The sequence below is a fragment of the Pinus tabuliformis genome, chromosome 1_1 (assembly GCF_031772625.1).
Source record: "Pinus tabuliformis cultivar Carrire ecotype Pingquan chromosome 1_1, CPIR1, whole genome shotgun sequence".
Lineage (NCBI taxonomy): Eukaryota > Viridiplantae > Streptophyta > Pinopsida > Pinales > Pinaceae > Pinus > Pinus tabuliformis.
In genome coordinates, this window is record NC_142297.1 from 469,332,136 (window position 1) to 469,354,218 (window position 22,083).

Sequence of the window (22,083 nt, forward strand, 5' to 3'; positions counted from 1 at the left end):
TTCATGTTTAGAGAGTTTGAAAAGGGATGAAAAGAAAAATACATAAGTTCTTTTTCGTAAAGTAATCCCTCAGGTCCGAAAAAAGATAAAGTAATACAATAGGGATGTCGTTTCCAATACTTTAACGAGCTGGAAGAGACAAGCGCTCGACTATATTTTCATGTTTAAAGAGTTTGAAAAGAGTTTAAAGAGGACTCTATTTTGAGGATCGAGTGGTGTCTAGGGTAGAAAATGGTTCTAGTAATGTTGGAACTTCTCAAAACATGTTGATTTATGTGAAGAGGTTGGCTAATAATACCACTCATTGCAACTGTTCCTCAAAAAAGGGTAAAACAACCAAGTGAAAGCGTATGATCGGCCAAAGAGATGGTGGCGATGGGATGAAAAAGCCAAGGCTCATCTGATGAAAAGGCTGATAGAATGGAAATCAAAAGGGTTAGAAAGTGAAAATGGGTTTATTTTTAGACAAGCTTGAACCATAGGGAACTATGCTTGGATTCAGTTTCATTTTCACACAAGCTTGAAACAAAAAACTATGCTTAGATTCAGTTTCATTTTTACTCAAGCTCGAAATGAAAAAACTATGCTTGAAAGTGGTTTGCAAGCCCCCAGCATGACGAAAGGGAGAGTCTCCTGTAACTAGATGGAAGTCACTGCGGTGAAGCAGGACAGTTATCCAACACCTTTTTGGATCATCCAAATATAAAAAGGTGAATGGGGTGATTCCCATCACATAACCTATAGGGAAACTTAACTTTACCATTAGGTGCATGGCCCTAAGCTTCACTACATTCACCTAAGTGGACTACTCATGGCTATCAAGTGGATGGAATGAAGGTTCTTTTACGAGATCAAGTGAATGACTCGACTGGGATTTTACGAGATCTACTCAAAGACTCGACTTGGAACTTGGGACCTTGTTTCATTTTTTTTTTAAATGAGCTTGAAACAAGACAAGGAAATTTGCTCAGATTCCTTGTGGACCTGTTTCATTTTGAAACAAGATTGACATAGTAAAAGAACTATCCTCATAGATGCTTGTTTCATTTTTTAACGAGGTTGACACAAGACAACTAACTATCCTCATATTCCTTGGGTTCATTTTTTAACGACGTTGACACAAGACCACGAACTATCCTCAAAGTATGTTTCATTTTTTTAACGAGGTTGACACAGTAAAAGAACTATCCTCATAGACCCTTGCTTCTTTTTTTAACGAGGTTGACAAAAGACAACAAACTGTCCTCCTGCTCCTGGACCTGTTTCATTTTTTAAATGAGGTTGACACAGTTAAAGAACTATCCTCATAGACCCTTGTTTAATTTTTTAACGAGGTTGACATAAGAAAAAGAACTCTCCTCAAAGACCCTTGTTTATTTTTTTAACGAGGTTGACACAAGACTAGAAACTTTCCTCGGAGACCCTTCGATCACAACTCATAAGTGGTCATGAAAGAGAGATTTGGTTCCAATGCCCCCAATACATGATGTACAACATCACTGAATTGATCGTCAGTTGATGTAGGTATGGAATAGGTTGCCACATAATTAACCCATGGTGGGGATGATACCATTGGTACAAAAGGACCATTTAGGGAAGATGGTTGACTAGGAGCCATATTTGGACCGGGAAATGAAAGCTGGTCAATGGTGACAATTTTGCCTTCATGCGGGAAACAAATCACTCCAAAGAGTGTTGAAACAATATATCCCATGCCATAAACATAGTCATACCCAAGAAGTAGATTGTAATTTAAAGGGCTTGGGACTACCATCACATTTAGATAAATGGTTTTCCCTCCCAAAGTAATAGGTAACTGAGGAAGGATCCCTAATGTTTGACTAATTCCTCTGTTAAAGCCGAACAGATTCTGTGTAATAGGCAGAAGCGGTGGTGAACCAAGCACTTGCCAAGAAGTTGAGGAAAGGATACTCACTGATGCACCTTCATCTATAATAGTGCCATATACAATCATTTTACAAACTTGTACTATGATCTGGAAAGGCACATAAGAAGGAAGGCGTAATCCTGCCAGTCGATTCCAATCAAAGGAAGTGACTAGACTACTTGGAGGGGGTACCATAGAAACGAGAAAATAACCCCTTGAGTTACAAGAACTGGAGGATTTTCCTCCTGTCTTGATGGAATAGGTGGATTTTCACCAAGCTCATTTGAATCTAAGGAAACAAAAAGAACTTGAGTGGTATGGTGTTCACTTTTTTCGGAAAAGGTACGATTTATTGAAGGTGAAATCGGGTCACCAGTTACCTCGACCTGTTGATTTTGGTTGGGTATAGACTCATAGGATTCACTTTTAGAGAGAGTGGATTCGATCGATAATTGATTTTGGTCAGTCGGTTCATCAACTAGTGAAGGATATAGGGAGAGTTTCATGTAACCATATGGAAGTCGTTGCGGTGAAGTAGGACGATTATCCAACACTTTCTTGGCTTCATCCAAATAGGGACAAAGGTGAATGGGGTGATTCCCTTCACATAACCTATAGGGAAACTTGACTTTTCCCTTATTTCCATGAACTTTACTATCACTGGTTGATGGTGTGTCACCAACATGATCTCTAGAAGTTGATGACATAGGATGATGTGAACGGGAAGACCATTCTTCTAAGATCTGAGGAATATCAGGAAAACTTCGAAGAAGATGGTTTCCCACACAAAGTTTGCATGGATATAAAACTTTGTGAGGCTTGACCAGTGGTTTATCATTAGATGTTGCATTCAAAGCAATGGTTCTTGGTTGTCCCTTTGCTGAAGTTGCTTCTTCTTCCCTTTCTTCTTCTTCTTAGCCACCTAGTTACTAGTACCAATACTTTCACCAAGCGAAGAGGAAGAAGGGGAGGAAGAAACAAATGAGGAAGAAGGCAAAGGGTCAACTAAAGCACCAATTGGAGGTTGATTTTGTCCAGTTGGAGGTGTACTCGATTGCAGAGAAATCACAACATTTTGAACCAAGGAGGTTGAAAATAACCATACTGGCAAGCCAATGGTAAATCCTGGAAGGGACAATGTAGCCATATATGGAGCACCAATATTTCCAAAAGAAGGAAAAGGACTAGGATTTTCATCAAAACGAATTCCTTGATCAGTGGACTCCGGATTTGTCGCCATATGTTTCGACCTAAGATCAACTAAGGAATAGGGATGTTATTCGCGGTCAATTTATTTTAACGACACTTTGGACACAACTCTTCTTTTTCCATTTTAAAGAGTCAAAAAAAAGCTAAAGATGATTCTAGTTGCCTTCGATTTTTAATGAGCCTGAAAGGACAAGTGCTCAGATGGACCTTTTCTTTTAGAGAGTCGAAAAGGAATGAAAGTCACTACTCTGGAGAAACTAGACAAAAAGGTTTACCAGACCAATCGTAAAATTGCAATATACACCTTGGTGATAAATTAAAGAGAAATTACCAAGGACTTATGTACGACAGTCAATCTTCCTGAATGTTGTGTTCAGTGCATTGCGATTGATAAGGCGGCAGACTCGATTTCTTATGGATAAAGGATTTAGGCCTATTGTGATCTCCCAATATATAAGCGATGGTAAGGGGAGCATAAGTCCATGCTATCATTTATCATATCAAAGAGGAGGAATCACCCAACCTTCAATGAAAACGATAGCCACTAGGTTTAACGATGCTGGAACACGTCTCTAGCCTAGACCTCTAAATGTGTTGCGTTAGATTCCAAAGCATTGTTAAGTTCATTGAAGTTCATTTTAAAGTTGATCTTTCTTAAAAAATTTCCTTTGATGGTTCACCACATGATGTATGATCTGAAATTCCTAAAGATGCAATCTATAATGATAAGCAATCTTTTCGTTTATTTGACCAATGAAAATCCTAACTACAAGGGATAGAGCATAGAAGCACTTTTAAAGCAAACAACAAAGAGCACTCACTAATGCAATTTCCCTAAATCATATTTTTGCACACAAACCAAAAATGCCAAAATTCAAATGCATGTATTTGTTTTCAGCTCTCTTTAATGTGAATGATTCAAAAAGGAAAACTAAATGCAGCAATGACTCAAAATGAAAATTTTCGACAATTTTTCCTCAAAGGGAGAAAGGAAGACTTAAAACGACACTTTCAAACTTGAAGAATTATCTTTTCGACACTTTGAACAAACTAAAATCAAATCAAATGCATCAAAAAGTTTAATCGATAAGCGAAAGAAGGAGGAATTTACGACACTTCACTTTTTCAACGAAAATTGAAGACTTTACGACACTTTTTCTATCGAAACGACAAATTGATTAACACTACTTTTGATAAGGGATTGTAAATGAGAAACAAACACACAAAAACATTCACCAATGCTAATCTAAATTGAGGCTGATCTAAGTGATGTAAGTTGGCTTTAGTGATGAGGTATTGTTCATATTCAACAAGCAACCAAACAGGAATGAAAACTAGTCAAAAACCTCAACTCCTAGATGGGAAAATTGAGTTTCAGTCATCCATCACACTTACTAGAGGGCCAAACTATGATGCATAGCACTTTTCCCATTTAGGAACTGAGATGAATCTCACTTTACAGTTCAAGACAGTGCGATGGTCTAGGGAGCGATTTCTGAAAGTGTTTTTGGCTCAAATTTGCAGTAGTTTTCAATGGATCAAGCTTGGTTTTGATGAAAAATGATAAGCAAAGTATGATGGAATGTCCTAAGAGGTTACTGAGCTACCAAAAGGGCATATAGATGTGTTTGCAAGTCAAATTTTTAATTCATAAACTAAACCAGATATTGACTGAAGCAGCATTTATCTACTAAGCAATTGCATAACAAGAGCGGTTTGAAAGCTTCCTGGATAACTTTAGACTCTGTCTATAGTTTATATAATTCAACATAGAACAAAAAATAGAAACAAAAAATCATCTGGTTTTCTCCTTAGTGGATTCGCCAATTTGTTTCTAGGAAAATTAGTGTCTTGTCGAATGACTAACCCTCTAGGTTTGGTAGCTAACCTAGAAACAATAGTTTAAAGCAATTCAATATCTTTCCTATGAGTGACAGATAAGAAAGAGATTATGAAAGACCAACCTGTAACTTCTGCTTGAATCCTTTCTTGATCTCCCTCTCCTTTGGCTAATCCTGTAACTCCTCCCCATACTTAACACGCTTGGAGAGTACCTGCACAGCTACAGAAACAAAGACCTGTCAAAGCATAATGATCCATCATAGCATAAACATCATAGAATCAGAAATATGATAAACAAATGAATGCATTTACAGTTAACACAATCAATTGGGAAAAATATTGAAGAACTTTATTGATATCAAGGAGAATTACAACCCATAAGAAGTCTGATCCAGCGCCATCCTTCCAGCTTCAAGGCTTCTTCACCTCATGAATCAGCAAGAACACACCAACAATATCACAATGCTCTCACCTCAATACTGAAACTGGCAGCACTTCCTTACAACTCAGAATAATTCAGCCTTCTAATCTCTTGGATGGGAGATCCTTTTATAGATGATTGAAAGAGGGTGAATCATCAATGGGGATGATGAATGTCATTCCATTTGTTGAAATTAGTTCCACAAGAGAGGGGAATTGGAAATGGTTTCCTAGTTCCCTTGGTAATCCTTGGGCGAATTCATAGAGGCAAGTGGCACAGGAAAAGTTTCTAGAAGATTCCATGAGCAACCAACTAAAAAACTACCCCAGAATTTTGTCCAACCTCGCCCATCGCACTTACTAAAGGGTCAAACTGTGATGCATCTCACTTAGACAGTGTAGCAGGTGAGATGCATCTCACCCGAACATAAGGCTTTCAGATATGGTTCAGTTTAGGCACTTTCTAGATGATTTATGAGATGGAACTTTTGGGTAATGAGGCATTTAGATGACTAAGCTTCTTTAGGGTATAAAACAACTCTTTTAGGGGTTAATGAGCCCTAATATCATTGACATATGAGTTTGGGGTTGATGTGCCCAAATATGTCTATAACAGTTGGCAGAAAAGCATAGGAAGGAAGAAGCAGAAGCTAAGGCCTAGGCGGCGTGAAATGCTACGAAGTTGGCTAAGGAGCACCAAAAGACAGAAGGAGAAAAGTGCAAAGGACAGAAGTCACCTTTGTCCGAGCCAGAGACTAGTACAGAACAAGGTGGCATGAACCCACAGACAACGTCCACCTAGTTAAAGCATCCACGACCACGAGAGCAGGTAGGGCCGCGAAAGAAGACAAAGGCCTCAAAAACATCTTTCGACCCAGTAAACCTTACTAAAGGGGATTTGCATGATGTTGGCGAAACAGTGAGGGACGTCACCACGAAGGCCCTCCAGCAGTTTGAAGAGCAACACCATTTGGTATTGGGGGCTCTTCGGACATAGATACAGGAGTTGTAGGTGTGTACTCCACAGGTTGGCACATTGTCAACCAACCTTGCAGTCGGCACTTCCACGGCCGAGGAAATGTTGTGCGCTAAGATGACCAACACAATAGTGCTACCAGATGGATCACTCATTACAGAGAATGAGGCCAATAGGCCTATGATTATTAGCTTTAAACGGGTCAGGTTAAACATGGTTGCACTCCCTCGGGAGATGCTTTATTTATTGCAGGATGGAGTTACTGTAGAACTTCAGGCTAGGGAGAGTCACGCTACACAGGTAATAAGCGAGTAGTGCATCAACATTGAGTAGTTGAGCCTGCAGCACAACGAGGTAGTGGCACAAAATAGACAGATAGTGCAGGTGGTGGAGGAAGCCTACTAGATGGTCTCAGAGTTGGTCATCGAAGTGGAGGAACCAGTGGAGGCGCGCGTACGTAAGTTAGCAGCAGGGGTGCGTGACGCCAGAGCAGAAATGTCCAGGGTTCAGCTGGGGCTAAACATTCAAATAGAAAAATTACAGTTGAAGGCACAGCCTTCAACTCTACCGAAGGTTAAGGAACAGTGCACCCCCGTGGTCACAACAATAATGGTGGCGATTGACAGTGCAGTGACAGACTACACGAAGCAGTTCAAGCAATCATTCGAGGTCCTCACTACCTTGCAGGAGGACCTAAACATAGAGCACCTAGAGACAGAGGCATGTGAACTGTAACAAAGGTACGATGAGGAAAAAGGTGTTGCGCAGATGGTTTCCCTTACATAGAGGCTTGCAAGGATGTAGCAGGAAAAGGCGCTCAAGGAGCAGGTGGATGTCGCTTGGCACAAAGAGGCAATTTTGAAAGTGCGCCTACATCCATGGATCGATGAGGCGTATACAATTACAACATCTATTGAAGCAAAGCTCACGTAGCTTCAAGCAACTCAGGAAAGAGTTCAGGGCAGCAGTTCAATGACACCAGTCATCGAACAACGTGTAGAGGAGTTCAATAGGCAGCCGCTCAGTGCACTGCCGAACTTGCAGTGATCCAATCAAAATTGGGAGGTCTTCGCACAAAGATCTCCGCATTGATAGAGTGACTTGAGGGAAAGTCATGATGTTTGTGTTGGGGGCTTGTTGGGCGTGGTTTCCCCCAAAGGCAATTTTGGGGCTTAGAGCCCAGATTTTGCTCCAAGTTTGTAATTCTAATCTAAAGACTCTATATTTTGTGGGCACAGAGCACGTAGTTGTAAAAGAGTCATAGGGTTGTCTTCCCTTATTTTTTTATTTTAATGTTTCCTGTAGAAGATCCACCCATGGTCTGCGGACCATGGGATTGTATAAATAGAGCGAAGCTCTAGGTAGTTTGGTAGCATTTTCAAAGAATCAATAATGATGTGTGCAAGATAGATTTGAAGTGTAAAATCTAGTTTTGGGTCGCAGAGTAGGAAGAGGCTCTGTAGCTGAGTGCGCATGGCGAGTTGAAGTTTGTAATCATTTGGAAGCAATAATAAAGAGAAGTTTCTATCAATTCTGCGTCTGTATATCCTGTTTTATGCATCTGTTACATTGGGTATGAATTTCACTTTTAATGCTTATATGATGCGTGAATGTGTATAACTATATTGCTTAAGTGAATGTAAGGAGGAATATCTTTTTCCATGCAGATAATTAAGATCTGTCACTAAGATAAGTAAGTTACTTAGTCTAGCTTGGGAAATAGCATTGTTCGATGCCATAGCAACGTGAAAGTATCTCAGCCCTTGGTTAGGGCTGCACGAAGGTTGATTGTAATAGATCGCGAAGGTACCAAAGACTAGAATAGAGCACAAAGCGACCTACATGAAGGCACGTCTAGTTGGAATAAACTGACATCACAAACATCTCAAGGGTGCATAAACTTGGTTCCAGCATCCCCCCATACTGCTTCGGGTGAGACTTCAGTCCGTGCTCCACCGGCTGATGCCAAAAGGGCCAATAGTGTAGGGATTTGTTTGGCTAAATAACTCTAAACCTGGGTCAGGCCCCCATAAGCCAACAAAAGTTGAGTCAGTTTTGAGATCCACCCCTAGTCAGTGGACCACGAGATTGGATAAATAGGTGTTTCTTAGAAAGTCTAAGGCATAATGTAATGATGATAGATGTGACGAGTCAATAGAAGATATCACATAGAAGTGAGTCGTAGAGGAGGGAAAGGCTCTATAGTTGAGTGTGCAGAGGCCTAGAGTAGAGTTCACAACTGAGTGCACAAACCCCTGCAACTGAGTGCACAAGGTAGTTTTGAGTCTGTAACCTCATATTGAAGATAAATAAAGAAGATTGTTGAAGAGATTCATGTGTTTATGTTTATGATATATGTTGTGATGGAATAATGTATTTATGAAACATTGATGTATTGATGTGTGACTCTATTGGATAAGTCTTATTAACTGATCACAATGCACATTAAGTATTTACACAAATATTATAATATGTTATGTTATATTTATTAAGCACTTAAGTAGATATGCATGAACACAAATCTAGGGTTAATTTATGGTGTGCGTAAGTATTTGATTCACCTGCTAAGGGTCCGAAAAGACCTATCATAGACCTACACGAAGGTCTAGAAGTCCTTTAAAGGGAAGTACAGAGTTGAGCCCTAGGGGCTTATAGATTTGCATGAAGGCAGATCTAGGGCAATAAAATACATCACACTAATCTTTGGATGTAGAAACTTGGTCTGAGCATCTCCCCATACTTCTTCGGGTGAGACTTCACTACATGGGTTGATGCCGAAAGGGACAGTAATGTAGGGTTTTGTTTGGCACAAATAACTATGAACCTAGGTCAGGACCCACTAAGCCAATAGGGAGGGAGAGTGTTCTTGGCATTGTATGTATTTTTTTAAAGATACTATCAAAAAATTGTGTTATCATATTGATCTGCATCATCAAAGGGATTACTTCATTAAGGCCCTATTACCAATGACTCACATTCCTTTGTCTTAGTAGAGGATTGATGCACTTCAAGATGCTATGGAACAAGCAATGTAGATAAAATCTATGGTTGGTTATCTGCAAGACTGTAGAACTAGTGGTTCCTCAACAGATCCTACTATTTTGGGCCTTCAAAATTAGATTTCTACCTTGATAGACATATTGAAGGATATTGCACCTTTACGGCCTATGAGACCTCATATTTGGTGTACCCACTGTCAGGTTGAAGGACATCATGTTACAAAATGCCTGTGACTAAGGGGACTAGGACCATCCAGTGTGCCTATGGGACCTCCTCCACCACAGTCCCTCGGAGTTGCACAAATTTAATCTAATCTTCTTTTGAAAATACTCAAGTTATGTCTAGTAATGATTATTGTGATATCTGTCGAAGTTTTGGTCATTCACCTCACCTATGTCCTATTCTACAGAAGTATTCCAATGCTCCCAATAATTTGTTTTTTTAATTTTGTGGATTGCCCAACCATCATATAAATCAATGTCGGTCCTTGGATTCTTTAGCTAATCATATTGACTGTTCAACCTTCTATATCAATGAGACTCCTCGAGGATGAGGAGGGAGAGCTCCCAGGGGAGGAAAGATAAGCAGGAGAGGCTCGATTAGGTGTTATAATTTTGATCAGGAAGGCCATATCGCAAGAGAATGTGATATTTCGAAAAATACCTTGGTGTTCATACTATAGAGTGAATACCCACGCAATTGAAGATTTTCCTAAACTTATTTCTCGGTGGGAGGAGCGCAACCAGACTAAAGGAGCTAACTTATCCTACGTAGAGCCTCAGGATTTTGGTCCTACAATGCAACCCAATATCAATGTTATTACAAGAGGAGAAAAGAAGACTGGAGCTGGTGATGGAACTCCTGATCATCCTATTGTCATAAGACATGTATCAACAAAGAATAATTATGATCCAAATCAACATAAGGAATACTATAGGGATGCAGTTGAAATGTTCCATTAGTTGATTTCTTCACAAGGATATCGCAGTGAATAATAGGAGCAAGTAAAGGTTTGTGATGAGAAAAATTTTGCTGAACCTTTCCAACCAATAATGGATGGTTTTAAGCTATTTCTGCAACTTATGAGTGATGAACAACTCGATGACTAATTGCACAAAATATTAAAGGCTATCGTTAAGGATGATGTGTTTTCTGAAGAACTAATTTATGTGAGTTGACCAGAGTGACATTCCAAACGAGTAAGATAGAACAAGAAGAAAACTAGAAGGGAGTTCCAAGTAGACACTTAAATATCAAGTTCTCAAATTAAAGACTCCGTGTTGGATTTGGGCTTGGATGTCAATATTTTTCCAAGGAAACCTAGGAATCCCTTGGAAAACCCAAGTTGGTATTTTCCCCTATTCAGTTGCACATGGAGAATTAATATTGTATTCTTCCTATTGGCATACTAGAATATGATGAAGTTGATATTTGAGGTGTCAAAACATATGAAAATTTTGAAGTTATTGACATAATTGGGGGTAAATGTCCATACCTAGCCTTATTAGGCATTGATTGGGATTTTGATAATTATGCAGTCATTTATTTGAAGCGAGAAACTATGAATTTTGATGTGGATGGAATGCAAGTCATGCATCTTCTTTATCCTTATTAGGGCCCAAGATTTACTAAATTGGTGGGCGATGTTGAGTCCCCTAATTTAATGAACCAATTATGCCAACTCACCACTGGTACGCAAGAAGATTATATTAACCCCATAGTTGTTGGATCGATTAGTTGGCGGAGTATTCAAAGTACTAAAGTTAGGTCTGAGGCTGCGATGGAAGATTCACAAGGGAGCTCATGAAATTCATTCCTGGCTTTGTGCCACTGTTCGATGTGTTCACTGGATTGATACTAAGGTACATGAGTTTCCGATCTTCAATGGTACTAATTATGTTGTAAATTTTATTAAAGAAGTTGAATTTTTCATAGAAGAAATTCAAAAGGTTCCTCTCATGAGTGTTTCCTTGCAAGAGACTCCCAGAAGAGGGTGGGAAGCCCATCGGGATCAGCTTCAATATTGGAGCACAATTAAAGTTGTTTTTTTGTATCAGTTTCTCCCTCCGAATGCACTTTTAAGTAAAATCCATACTTATGATGGTCGTATTTGTTCGCAAGAGCATGTTGAGCACTGTTGTTTTGTATGGCAGGCTTATGGCCTAGCAAGATGAAATGTGGTCGAAACTATTTATCTATTCCTTGGGAAATATTCCACAATATTGGTATTTATAGGAGAGATTGAAATGCCAAACAACAGATTGGGATGTGCTGTTTGCCCAATTTTGTAGAGATTTTTCCTTTTCTGATTCTAATGAAAGGATAGCGCAAACCCTTCAAGCTATTAGAGTCATATTATTTTTAGGAGATAAAACTTGGAAGAATGTAGCAGGTATGGAGACTTTGCGCATAAGTATGAATCGGGGTTCCATGAAGTTGTTGTTTGTGGCAAGGTTAATAAAGATTCGAATGATGACCTGGAGGAGCTAAGACATTTGTCTTTTAATGAGTTTGAAGGGGAACATAAAATTAAAGAGGATCATTTCCATGATGCTCTGCATCTACAACCTTTTAAGTCCAAGATTATGAATATCAGGGCAGAAGAGAAACCAAAGCTTTCTTCTATTGGAGACTATTGGGATGATCAAATCACTTGGGAAATTTTTTATCTTCTCAAAGGATACGAGGATTTATTTCCCTGATTTGCTTCATAACTAAATAGAAATTAAGGAGATCTGGGAGAAATGAAAATAGCATTAAATCCATATGTGAATCCAGTTAAACATCAACCCTACCGATTGAATCCATGGGACACAGAGAAAGTGAAGAAGGAAATTGACAAAATGCTAGCCACTGGTCTTATATCCCTGGTTGATGAAGCTGAATGGATAAGCCCCATTATTATCCAAGATAAGAAGGATTCAGAGGAAATTCCGGTGTGTGTTTATTACTGTAGCCTTAATAATTCCTATGTACATGACCCATTGCCAACTCCATTTAGCGATGAAATTTTGGATAATTTTGGGGGAAATGAAGTTTATTCCTTTACTAATGTATTCTTAGGGTATCATCACATCCGCATTGTAGAACAAGATAAGAAGAAGACCACATTCACTACCAAATGGGGGCCTTATGCTTATAATGTTATGCCCTTTGGGTTGAAGAATATACTTATTGTTTTCTTGCGCATTGTTATTGTTGCCTTCCGTGAATATATACATAAGTTTCTTGAAATTTATATGGATGATTGGACCAGTTATAGCCTGCTTAAGAATCATCCTAGTTTGTTGCGTATTATGTTTGATAGATGAAGACAACTTCAAATATCTTTGAACATGAAGAAATTCATTTTTCTTGTGCCTTTTCAGAACATTATTGGGCCATATCGTCTGTAAAGAAGGAGTATGTCTGGACCTTGCCAAGGCTGTGGTAATACTGAATATGCCACCACCCACTTTTGTCCAACAGTTGCATTCCACTTTGGGCCATACTTGATCCGAACTTAAACAGGAATGAAAAAAATTACAAATATAACCATAAATATAGAGATGCAACAGAAATAACACTTCATTTCATTAATATTAAACATTGAAATATGCTTACAAAAAAAATGGAAATAAGACTAGCTTGGACGATAGTAGCTTATCTCTGAGAAGAGATGTGGCGGCTACATGCCTCTAAATTGTGTTATGATGAGGCTCAAAAGCCTATTTATTATTGAGAAACAATGAAAAACCATAAACTTCCAAAAACCTAACCCTAGAAGAGGGAGCGCCAAAACTATGGGCCCCGTTTGGGTAAATTGGTACATCAACCTCCTCCGCTCGTAACTTTGGCATATTATCTTCATTTGACGAGCACAATAACTCATTAGAAATATCTATTTGAGGACTACAAATTTCGAGTGTCCAAGATTGGTCAATTACCATGTTGGCCATGATTTTCCTAAAAAACATCGTTTAGGGCCTCAAAATGGCTCCAGAAGTTCAAAACCCGAAAAACTACCAAAAATAGTAAATTGTGCTACAATTGAGGAAACTAAAAAACTAAAAGAGAGAGTGGTGGGGGTCCAAGTGGAATAGGTAGGTCACCACCATTCCTCCCCCTTAGGAAGCAATGGTACCCATTGCATTGAGTGCCTCCATGAGATGGGGAAACTTTTGTGAACTTGGTCCCTAGTGAGCCTCTTGCCTTAGTGCAGTAGTTGGACAACTTTGACAACCCGATATAGTTGGTGTTCTACTGGCGAGTGTTCTTGATTTTTGTGTCTATAATCTGATTAGTTGTGGCATGTTCCATGTAGTATGGGTTTAACTTTGTGGGTGTGAGCTTTTTAGCAATGTTTGTTGTGTCCAGTAATGGAGGGAAGTATGGTCAAAGGCAGTCCACATTGAACACTAGGTGCAGGACAAGGAATAGGGGAATGCTGAGCTCAAAATAATTCTTTCCCACAGCCTTGGTAATGGTGTAAGGACCATATCTGAGTGGTCTCAGCTTCCTATGGGCTATGGTAAGGAGTTATTTCTACAAATGCAACCAAAATTTGTCTCCCACTTGAAACTTGTTTGGCACCCAATGTTGATCATGTCACTACTTGTACTTGGCATTTGACTTCTCCAATATGTCATGAACCTACCAGAAGATGTGTTGGATGCATTCAATAAATCTAGTTGGTTTATCCACCTCGGAAAATACGTGTGTGGATTTTGTCTGTGTAGTCACATGAGGTATGACAACATCAATCAGACACAATGGTTGAAATCCTATACCACTTGAAAGGGACTGCGACCAGTCGAGCTATGGAGAGATCTGTTATAATTGTGTTGCACATAGGGAATACTCTCATCCCAGGTTCGTGGATGCTTGGAGTTGTACATGTGGAGTATGTGCACTATCATCATATTGATGACCTCGATCTAACCATCAGTCTGGGGATGGAAGGCAACCAACTTGTTGAGCTTGGTGTCCAATAGTGTCCAAATGCTTGACCAAAATGTGTTTAGTGTTGGGACGAGATCCCCTAGGTCGAATTTTGACTAATTTTTGTAAAAGTCTCTGCATTTTAAGGAACAGAGTGCGCAGGCCACTAGGAGTCAAGGGGTTTTAGGAAGGTCAAAGCCCCTTATTTTGTAAATAGATGAGTTGTATCAAGTTTCGCCCATGGTTTGTGGACCATGGTATTGTAAGGGTAAAGGATATATAAAGGGATGTCTTAGAAAGTCTAAGGGAATCAATTCATGAGATGATATGCTTTTGAGTCTATAATTGTGTGATCTTTCTATATTAAGGTGAAGGGGAAGGCTCTTGCTTCCATGTGTACGAAGACCTTGGTAAGCCCGCATCTGAGTGTGCAGGCCCCTATAGCTAGGTGCGCTTGGTATGAAAGTATATGTATTGATGATCTGGAATAATAAAGAGTATTTGAAGCAATTATGTGTATGAAGTATATATTTATGTGTTTTTAGTATTTATGCTCAGTTGAAATCCATTTATCTATATTATTGTCTTAATTACATCGCAAAGATATGGAACCATTGTTATATGTTATTTTATGCATGATTAGACCCTTAGGAAAAGCTCATAACTTTTTTTAATTTTATATTTCTTTAAGTTTTGGGATTTTGAGAATAACGGTTTGTGAAGGTCAGATCAAGCCCTAGAGTGAAGAAACGCCTTACCCCACATCACATAGCCTTCTGGATGCAGAAACATGGTTTTAACATCCCCCAATATTTCCTTGGGTGAGACTGTAGCTTGTGCTAATCGGGTTGTTGCTGAAAGGGACTGTAGTGTAGGGTTTTGTTGGTTACTGCATCTAACTTTAAACCTAGTTCCAAGCCCCCTTAATCCAACAAATGGTTCCATTGTGGGGACTGGTATCTATCTGAGGGATGTGTGATGTGGCATTCGCGGAGACCAATTAAGATAGAAATGGAGAAGTGGATAGATCGAAAGTTGAACGAGTTTGAAGCTTAGGAGAATCAGAATCCACGATTGTCAAAATAGAAGTGGTTACAAAGATATCTCTACACAGAAGTGCACAAAGTTTTCTTTTCGATGTTCCCTTGCAAATTACACAAGTGGATGTCCAAATTAGTGGATAATGAACCTATAGGTTTTAACGCTGTACATAAATTACCTACATACGAATTCTAAAAACATAAAATAAATAATGCCAAGAGCATAAAACATAAAGCATATATACAAAGAGATTGTTCCCTGGATCCCAAAACCGAGACTACTAGACTGATTTTTCATTATGTTCCTTTCAATGTTACATCTATATATATATATATCTATATATATATATATATATATATATATATATATATATATATATATATATATATATATATATATATATATATATATATATATATATATATATATATATATATTGTTGGGTTGTGTTATATTCTTTCCACGTAGTTAATAGGGGGTTTGAAGGGCACCCCTAACCCCACTTTATGGGGTACGGGGTGTTATCACAAAATCACTACTAAGGGCTGCAACCAAGTAAGATTTTATGTAACTCTTTCAACCAGACTTTAGACTAGGAATTAGCCTTCCTAGTCAGAGAGGGCTCTCTCACAGACTTATAATAGAAATCAATCACAACAAAAGATGGCTAACTCTTCACTCATTCATGAAAACAACAGCTGGTTGAACACATATCAAATTGGTCTTCATTGGGCTATGGAGTCTTACACATTTAATAAACAAAAGCACAGTCATTTCATGGAAGTCAAGGCTCTTTGCATTAGATGTTCAAACATATTTCACACAAACCACAGCTTGCCAAACATACAGGAAGTCAGAGCATTAGAAATGAATTCTGAGTGATTATGTTATAACAAGGCTGTACAAGAACATATAAGATAAAACACCACCATCATATTTGAACAAAATAATCCATTGAGAATCTTGAGAAGAAATAACCACTGTTTTACTATTACTGTAACAAGTCTTACATTGGCCCAAATAACTCTGTTTTTGTATAAAATGTCCAACCTTTTTTACATCAGAGTCATTTCTATATATAGCAAAACCAAAATACTACTACCTGAGACTCCTCAACAAGCATGAAGGGAGCTCGGAATCCTATCATTAATTATCTTATCCATATCTAAACAAACTAATTAATTACAAAGGTATTGCGCTGTGAAAACAGAGGGTTCCATTCCCATTGAAACTTCAAGTCTATCTCCTCGTGTGCATTGATGCTTTCTTGAAATTTGACACCTGTATCACTTCAATGATAGCCGAGCCATACTGGAAGAACATTCACTGAATGAGCAGTTTCGGATGCCTGATATGTGGATGATTCATCAACTGATAAGAATCTGTGCCCTATGTTCACGGTCTCTGCCTCCCATTAGTCTTCATGCATTAAAGATTATGCTTCAAGCCATTTAATCCTTTAATAATCACGCATGATAGAAAAAACCTTATGATCTGGCCACCTTGTAAACTGAACAGGTGTACCACTCAAAATATCGGTAACCCTACCAGAACCCTAAAAATTTGGATATAAAGTGAAGACTTTAACAAAAGACAAAAATTTCACCTTTTCCTTAAATACTCACACCTGTCACCTTTTAAACATCTGAATGGCTTTATATAATCTCCATGCTAGCCTCGAGTCATCCCTTTAAGATTCGCTGACCTCAGCATCAATCTCAATTTTTTCACATAAACAGTCATCTACAGCAGTTTCGTAGCGCGCTACGAAACTGCTGTAGGTAATCAAAACTAAGCATATGAACCTTAAAGCAATAATGACTTAACTCTGTGATTTCTTCAGCTATTTTACACAGGTGTAAGGACTTCAAAAAGTTTCAAAACGATGATAACCAAAATTTACCAAAACTTGGAAGGCATATTTTCCCTTGGATTAATTAGCTAGTTTGCCTAGCTTCATCTTCAAACTGCTAACTTCTTCCTTTAAAACCTTGTTTTCTACTCTTAAGCTTGTATTCATCTGTTTCATGATTTTTGCCTGCTTCAGAGCTGGCACCGTCCACACATATGCATAAGAGACTGAGTCAGTTTGACTCATCAAACTTGTTCTGCCTTTCATTACAGCCTTTTTATAATTTGCATATCTTACTGCCCTTTCCTTAGAAACATTTTTAATCTGAGGTATTTCTTCTTTTGTTGTTCTAGCTTGTTTCTTGATAGCAATAACATTTCCACCTTGACTGATGATAACCCTATTACCCTTGTTCTTACTTTTGGTTGCTTGAACTATTCCAGTCAAAACCTCAAGTACCTCTATCCTAGGCACTTCTAAAGGTGCCTTCTCTTTCTGCGCTTTCTCCACTTCTTTGATTTGCCTTCTTGTGACTGGTCTACGTGGCTTAAAAGCATATTCTTTACTAGGCTCTTCAAATTTCAACCTTTTAGAAGCCCTTGATTTTTTAGAACTTTCGGGTGAAGACTGAGTGAGGTCAATATGCATTGGCTGCACCGGGTGATCCTGCTCAAATTCTATTGGTTCAATCTGTATTGACTGATCTTGCTCTAGTTCAATGGCTTCAAGTAAGTCATTTAAACTACCTTTTGAAATTCAAATTTCAAATTGACATACACCAATAAACCTATTCACAAAACTGAAAACCTTTATATGAAACTTATGGACAACCTTATTTACATGAACTATAGTTCTAAGTGATAACACGGGGCAGCGCCCTGAAAAATTTTGGTTTTGGACCATATGTTAGGTTGGGCAGACCCACCTATGGTTTTGTGCATTATTTTCGCACATGTTTTTTGGAGTTTTCGGTCCATGGTATTGGATGCTTCGGCATGTATAAATATGTATTGTAACATTGAAAGGAACATAATGAAAAATCAAGCTGGTAGTCCCGGTTTTGGGATCCAGGGAAAAATCTCTGTGCATATGTGTTTTATGGGTTATGCTCTCGCAATGTTTATTTTATTTGTTTAAGAATTCGTATGCAGGAATTTCTGTACAGGGTTAAAACCTACATTTGGTATCGGAGTTGTTTTGGCTTCAAGGGGACGCTTTGTTGCTGAGGGGTTTCGCTCGTGCCTGTGGTAGACCCTGTTCAGTGGGAGATCTGCGAGATCGATTCTGGTGGTGAAAGAAGATGGCGAGCAGTGGAAAGATAAAGATTGAGAAGTTCAATGGTCAGAATTTTGAGTTGTGGAAACTCAAGATGGAGGTTTTGTTGGTGGATAAAGATCAGTGGATCACGGTAGATCCGGGTACTAAACCATCGGGAGTGACCGATGAAGAATGGAAGAAGTTGGATCGGAAGGCAAAGAGCACAATACGATTGTGTGTCTCAGATTCAGTATTGCTGAATGTATCAGGGGAAGCTACGACAAAGGCTTTGTGGGTCAAGTTAGGGACTTTGTACCAATCTAAGTCTCCGGTGAATAAACTGTTCCTGCAGAAAAAGCTGTATAACCTGAGGATGAAAGATGGAGACTCGGTGACAGAGCATCTGAATGTGTTTAATACTGTGGTAAGTCAGTTATTATCTGTTGATATGAAAATTTCAGATGAAGATAAGTGCATCAGTCTGTTGTGTTCTCTACCAGATTTGTGGGATAGTCTGGTTATTGCAATAGGTAGCAATGCAACTGCTTTGCAGTTTGATGAAATAGTCTCAGCCTTGCTGACGGAGGAGATGAGATGGAAAAATATGGACAACTAGAATGGTGATGCCTTGTCTGTATGAGGACGGTCCCAGAACAGAAACAAAAATAAGTCATCGAGTGGGAGATCTAAATCTAGAGGGAGATCTAAATCTCCAGGAAAACCTACAAAGGTGGTGTGCTGGAAATGCAGAAAGGAAGGGCACTTCAGAAGGGATTGTAAATCTAAAGCTCCTGATAAAGGAAAGGGATCTGATGATGCTTCTTCTGCAGAGGCAAAAACCACCTCAGATGAAGGTGGGGATGTGTACTTGGCTTCTTCAAGTACACATGTAGATCATGAGGCATGGTTGATTGACTCAGGTGCATCCTTTCACTTCACTCCCCATAGAGAGTGGTTCTGCGAGTATGAGAAATACGATGGTGGTGATGTCTTCTTAGGAGATGATAGGAAGGCTAGAATCATTGGTCGGGGAAAAGTAAAGATGAAATTGCAAGGTGGAAGGGTTAGAACACTTCCGGGTGTTCTACATATTCCTGCATTGGCCAGAAATCTGATTTCTGTAAGCAAGTTGGATGATGCAGGTGTAAAGACGGTGTTCGAGAAAGATACCTGCAAGATGGTTTGAGGAGCACTGATATTGATGCGGGGAGTTCGGATTGGAACTCTGTACAAGCTGCAAGGTAGCACTGTTGTTGATGGGTGCAATAGTTCTATGGTTCCTGAAAATGGAGTAGAAAATCTAGTGGTCTCTGGAGAGAATACCATGTTGTGGCATTAAAGGCTTGGACATATTGGAGAGAAGGGCCTTCGAATACTTCATGGTAAAGGTATGGTAGAAGGTATGAATGATAGTTATCTGGATTTTGATTTCTGTGAAAATTGTGTGTATGGGAAGCAGAATCGGGTGAGTTTCCCCTCTGGTGGTAAGAGGACGAAACAGATATTAGAGCTTGTGCACAGTGATGTGTTTGGACCTGTGAAGGTTCCATCACTGGGTAAGTCTGTGTACTATGTATCATTCATAGATGACTTCTCAAGGAATACATGGATATATTTCCTTAAGAAGAAATCTGAAGTCTTTGACAAGTTTAAAGAATTTAAGGCTCTGGTGGAAAATTAGACAGAGAAGAAGATAAAGGTGCTGAGGACAGATAATGGTGGAGGATTTTGCAGCAAGGAATTTGAAGAATTTTGTAAGAAGTGTGGTATAGCACGGCAGAAGACTACTCCATATACACCTCAGCAAAATGGAGTCACAGAAAGAATGAACAAGACGTTGATGGAAAGGGCAAGAAGCATGCTCAGTGGTGCCGAGTTAGGACAGGAATTCTGAGCAGAGGCGGTGGATACTGCATGTTGCTTGATCAACAGATCACCTTCATCAGTGTTGGAGGATAAGACTCCACAAGAAGTATGGACTGGTAAGAAACACTAACTTTCACATCTAAGGGTATTTGGATGTGATGCATATGTACATGTTCCAAAGGAGAAACGAACCAAGTTGGATAGTAAATCTGAAAAGTGCATCTTTATTGGATATAAGGATGGTTTAAAGGGTTATAAGCTTTGGAGCCCAGTCACACGGAAGGTTGTGTACAGTCGAGAGGTGTTGTTCAGAGAGGTAAAAGATGTTATTCAACATGAAGTCCAACCAAAGGAACCTGAGAAGACAGAGTTTGAGCCAAAGGAGGAAGAATCAGACTCTGTAGCAGAGGAGGAATCAGACGATGAAGAGCCACAAACTCCGGCTGTGAGAAGATCAGTTTGAGAAAGAAGGTAGCCAGAAAGGTATAGTCCATCTTCTTTCAGTTCAAATTTTGCTTTGTCTGTTACTGATAATGATCCTAGAACTGTGAAGGAAGCAGTGGATTCAGAGGATGGAAAACTCTAGAAAGAGGCCATGGTCGATGAAATGGCATCTTTGCACAAAAATGAGGCTTGGGATCTGGTGGAGTTGCCGGCTAGAAGGAAACCCATTGGCAGCAAATGGGTGTTCAAGAAGAAGACAAATGCAGAAGGAAAGGTGGAGAAATACAAAGCTCGGTTGGTGGCAAAAGGTTATTCCCAACTGCCGGGAATTGATTTTGGTGATACTTTTTCTCCTGTTGCCAAGGTAACTTCTATTAGATTACTTTTATCTGTTGCTGCTGCTTTTGATTTTAAGGTAGAACAGATGGATGTGAAGACAGCATTTCTTCATGGGGATTTGGAAGAGGAAATCTACATGAAGCAACCTGAAGGCTTTGTGGTGAAGGGTAAGAAATATCTGGTATGCAAGTTAAAGAAGTCTCTGTATGGGTTAAAACAGTCACCAAGGATGTGGTATCAGAAATTTGATACATTTATACGGGGACTTGGCTTCACCAGAAGCAAAGCAGATCATTGTGTGTATTTTAAATTAATTGGTGACCGTATTATTTATCTGGTCTTGTATGTGGATGATATGTTGCTGGTTGGAAATGACAAAGAAATTATCCAGGATTTGAAGACCCAATTGTCCTCCAAATTCGACATGAAAGATCTTGGTGCTGCAAACTATATTTTGGGCATGGAAATTAAAAGAGATCGATCAAAGAGGAAGCTCTGGTTAAACTAGAGGAAGTAAGTCGAGACAATACTTCAGAGGTTTAATATGCAGGATAGTAAACCGGTGAAGGTTCCTATTCCTGTAGGTGTGAGGTTATCTGCTGAACAGTGTCCCAAGACACAAGAAGAGGAAGAGGACATGTCTTGTGTTCCATATGCAAGTGCAGTGGGTAGCCTAATGTATGCAATGGTCTGTACTAGACCAGACATTGCACATGCAGTGGGAGTATTGAGAAGGTTTATGTCAAAATCTGGGAAGGAGCACTGGACAGCAGTGAAGCGGGTTTTCAGGTATTTGCGTGGTACTAGTGATAATGGTTTGTGCTACCAAGGAAGACCAGGATTGGACAGAGTGTTGGATATTCATGGCTTTTCTGATGCAAACTGGGCTGGAGATCTGGATTAGAGAAGATCTACAAGTGGGTATGTGTTTAACCTATTTGGAGGTGCAGTCAGTTGGATGAGTAAGAAACAATCTGTAGTGGCACTATCAACTACAGAGGCAGAATACATGGCAGCCACTCATGCAAG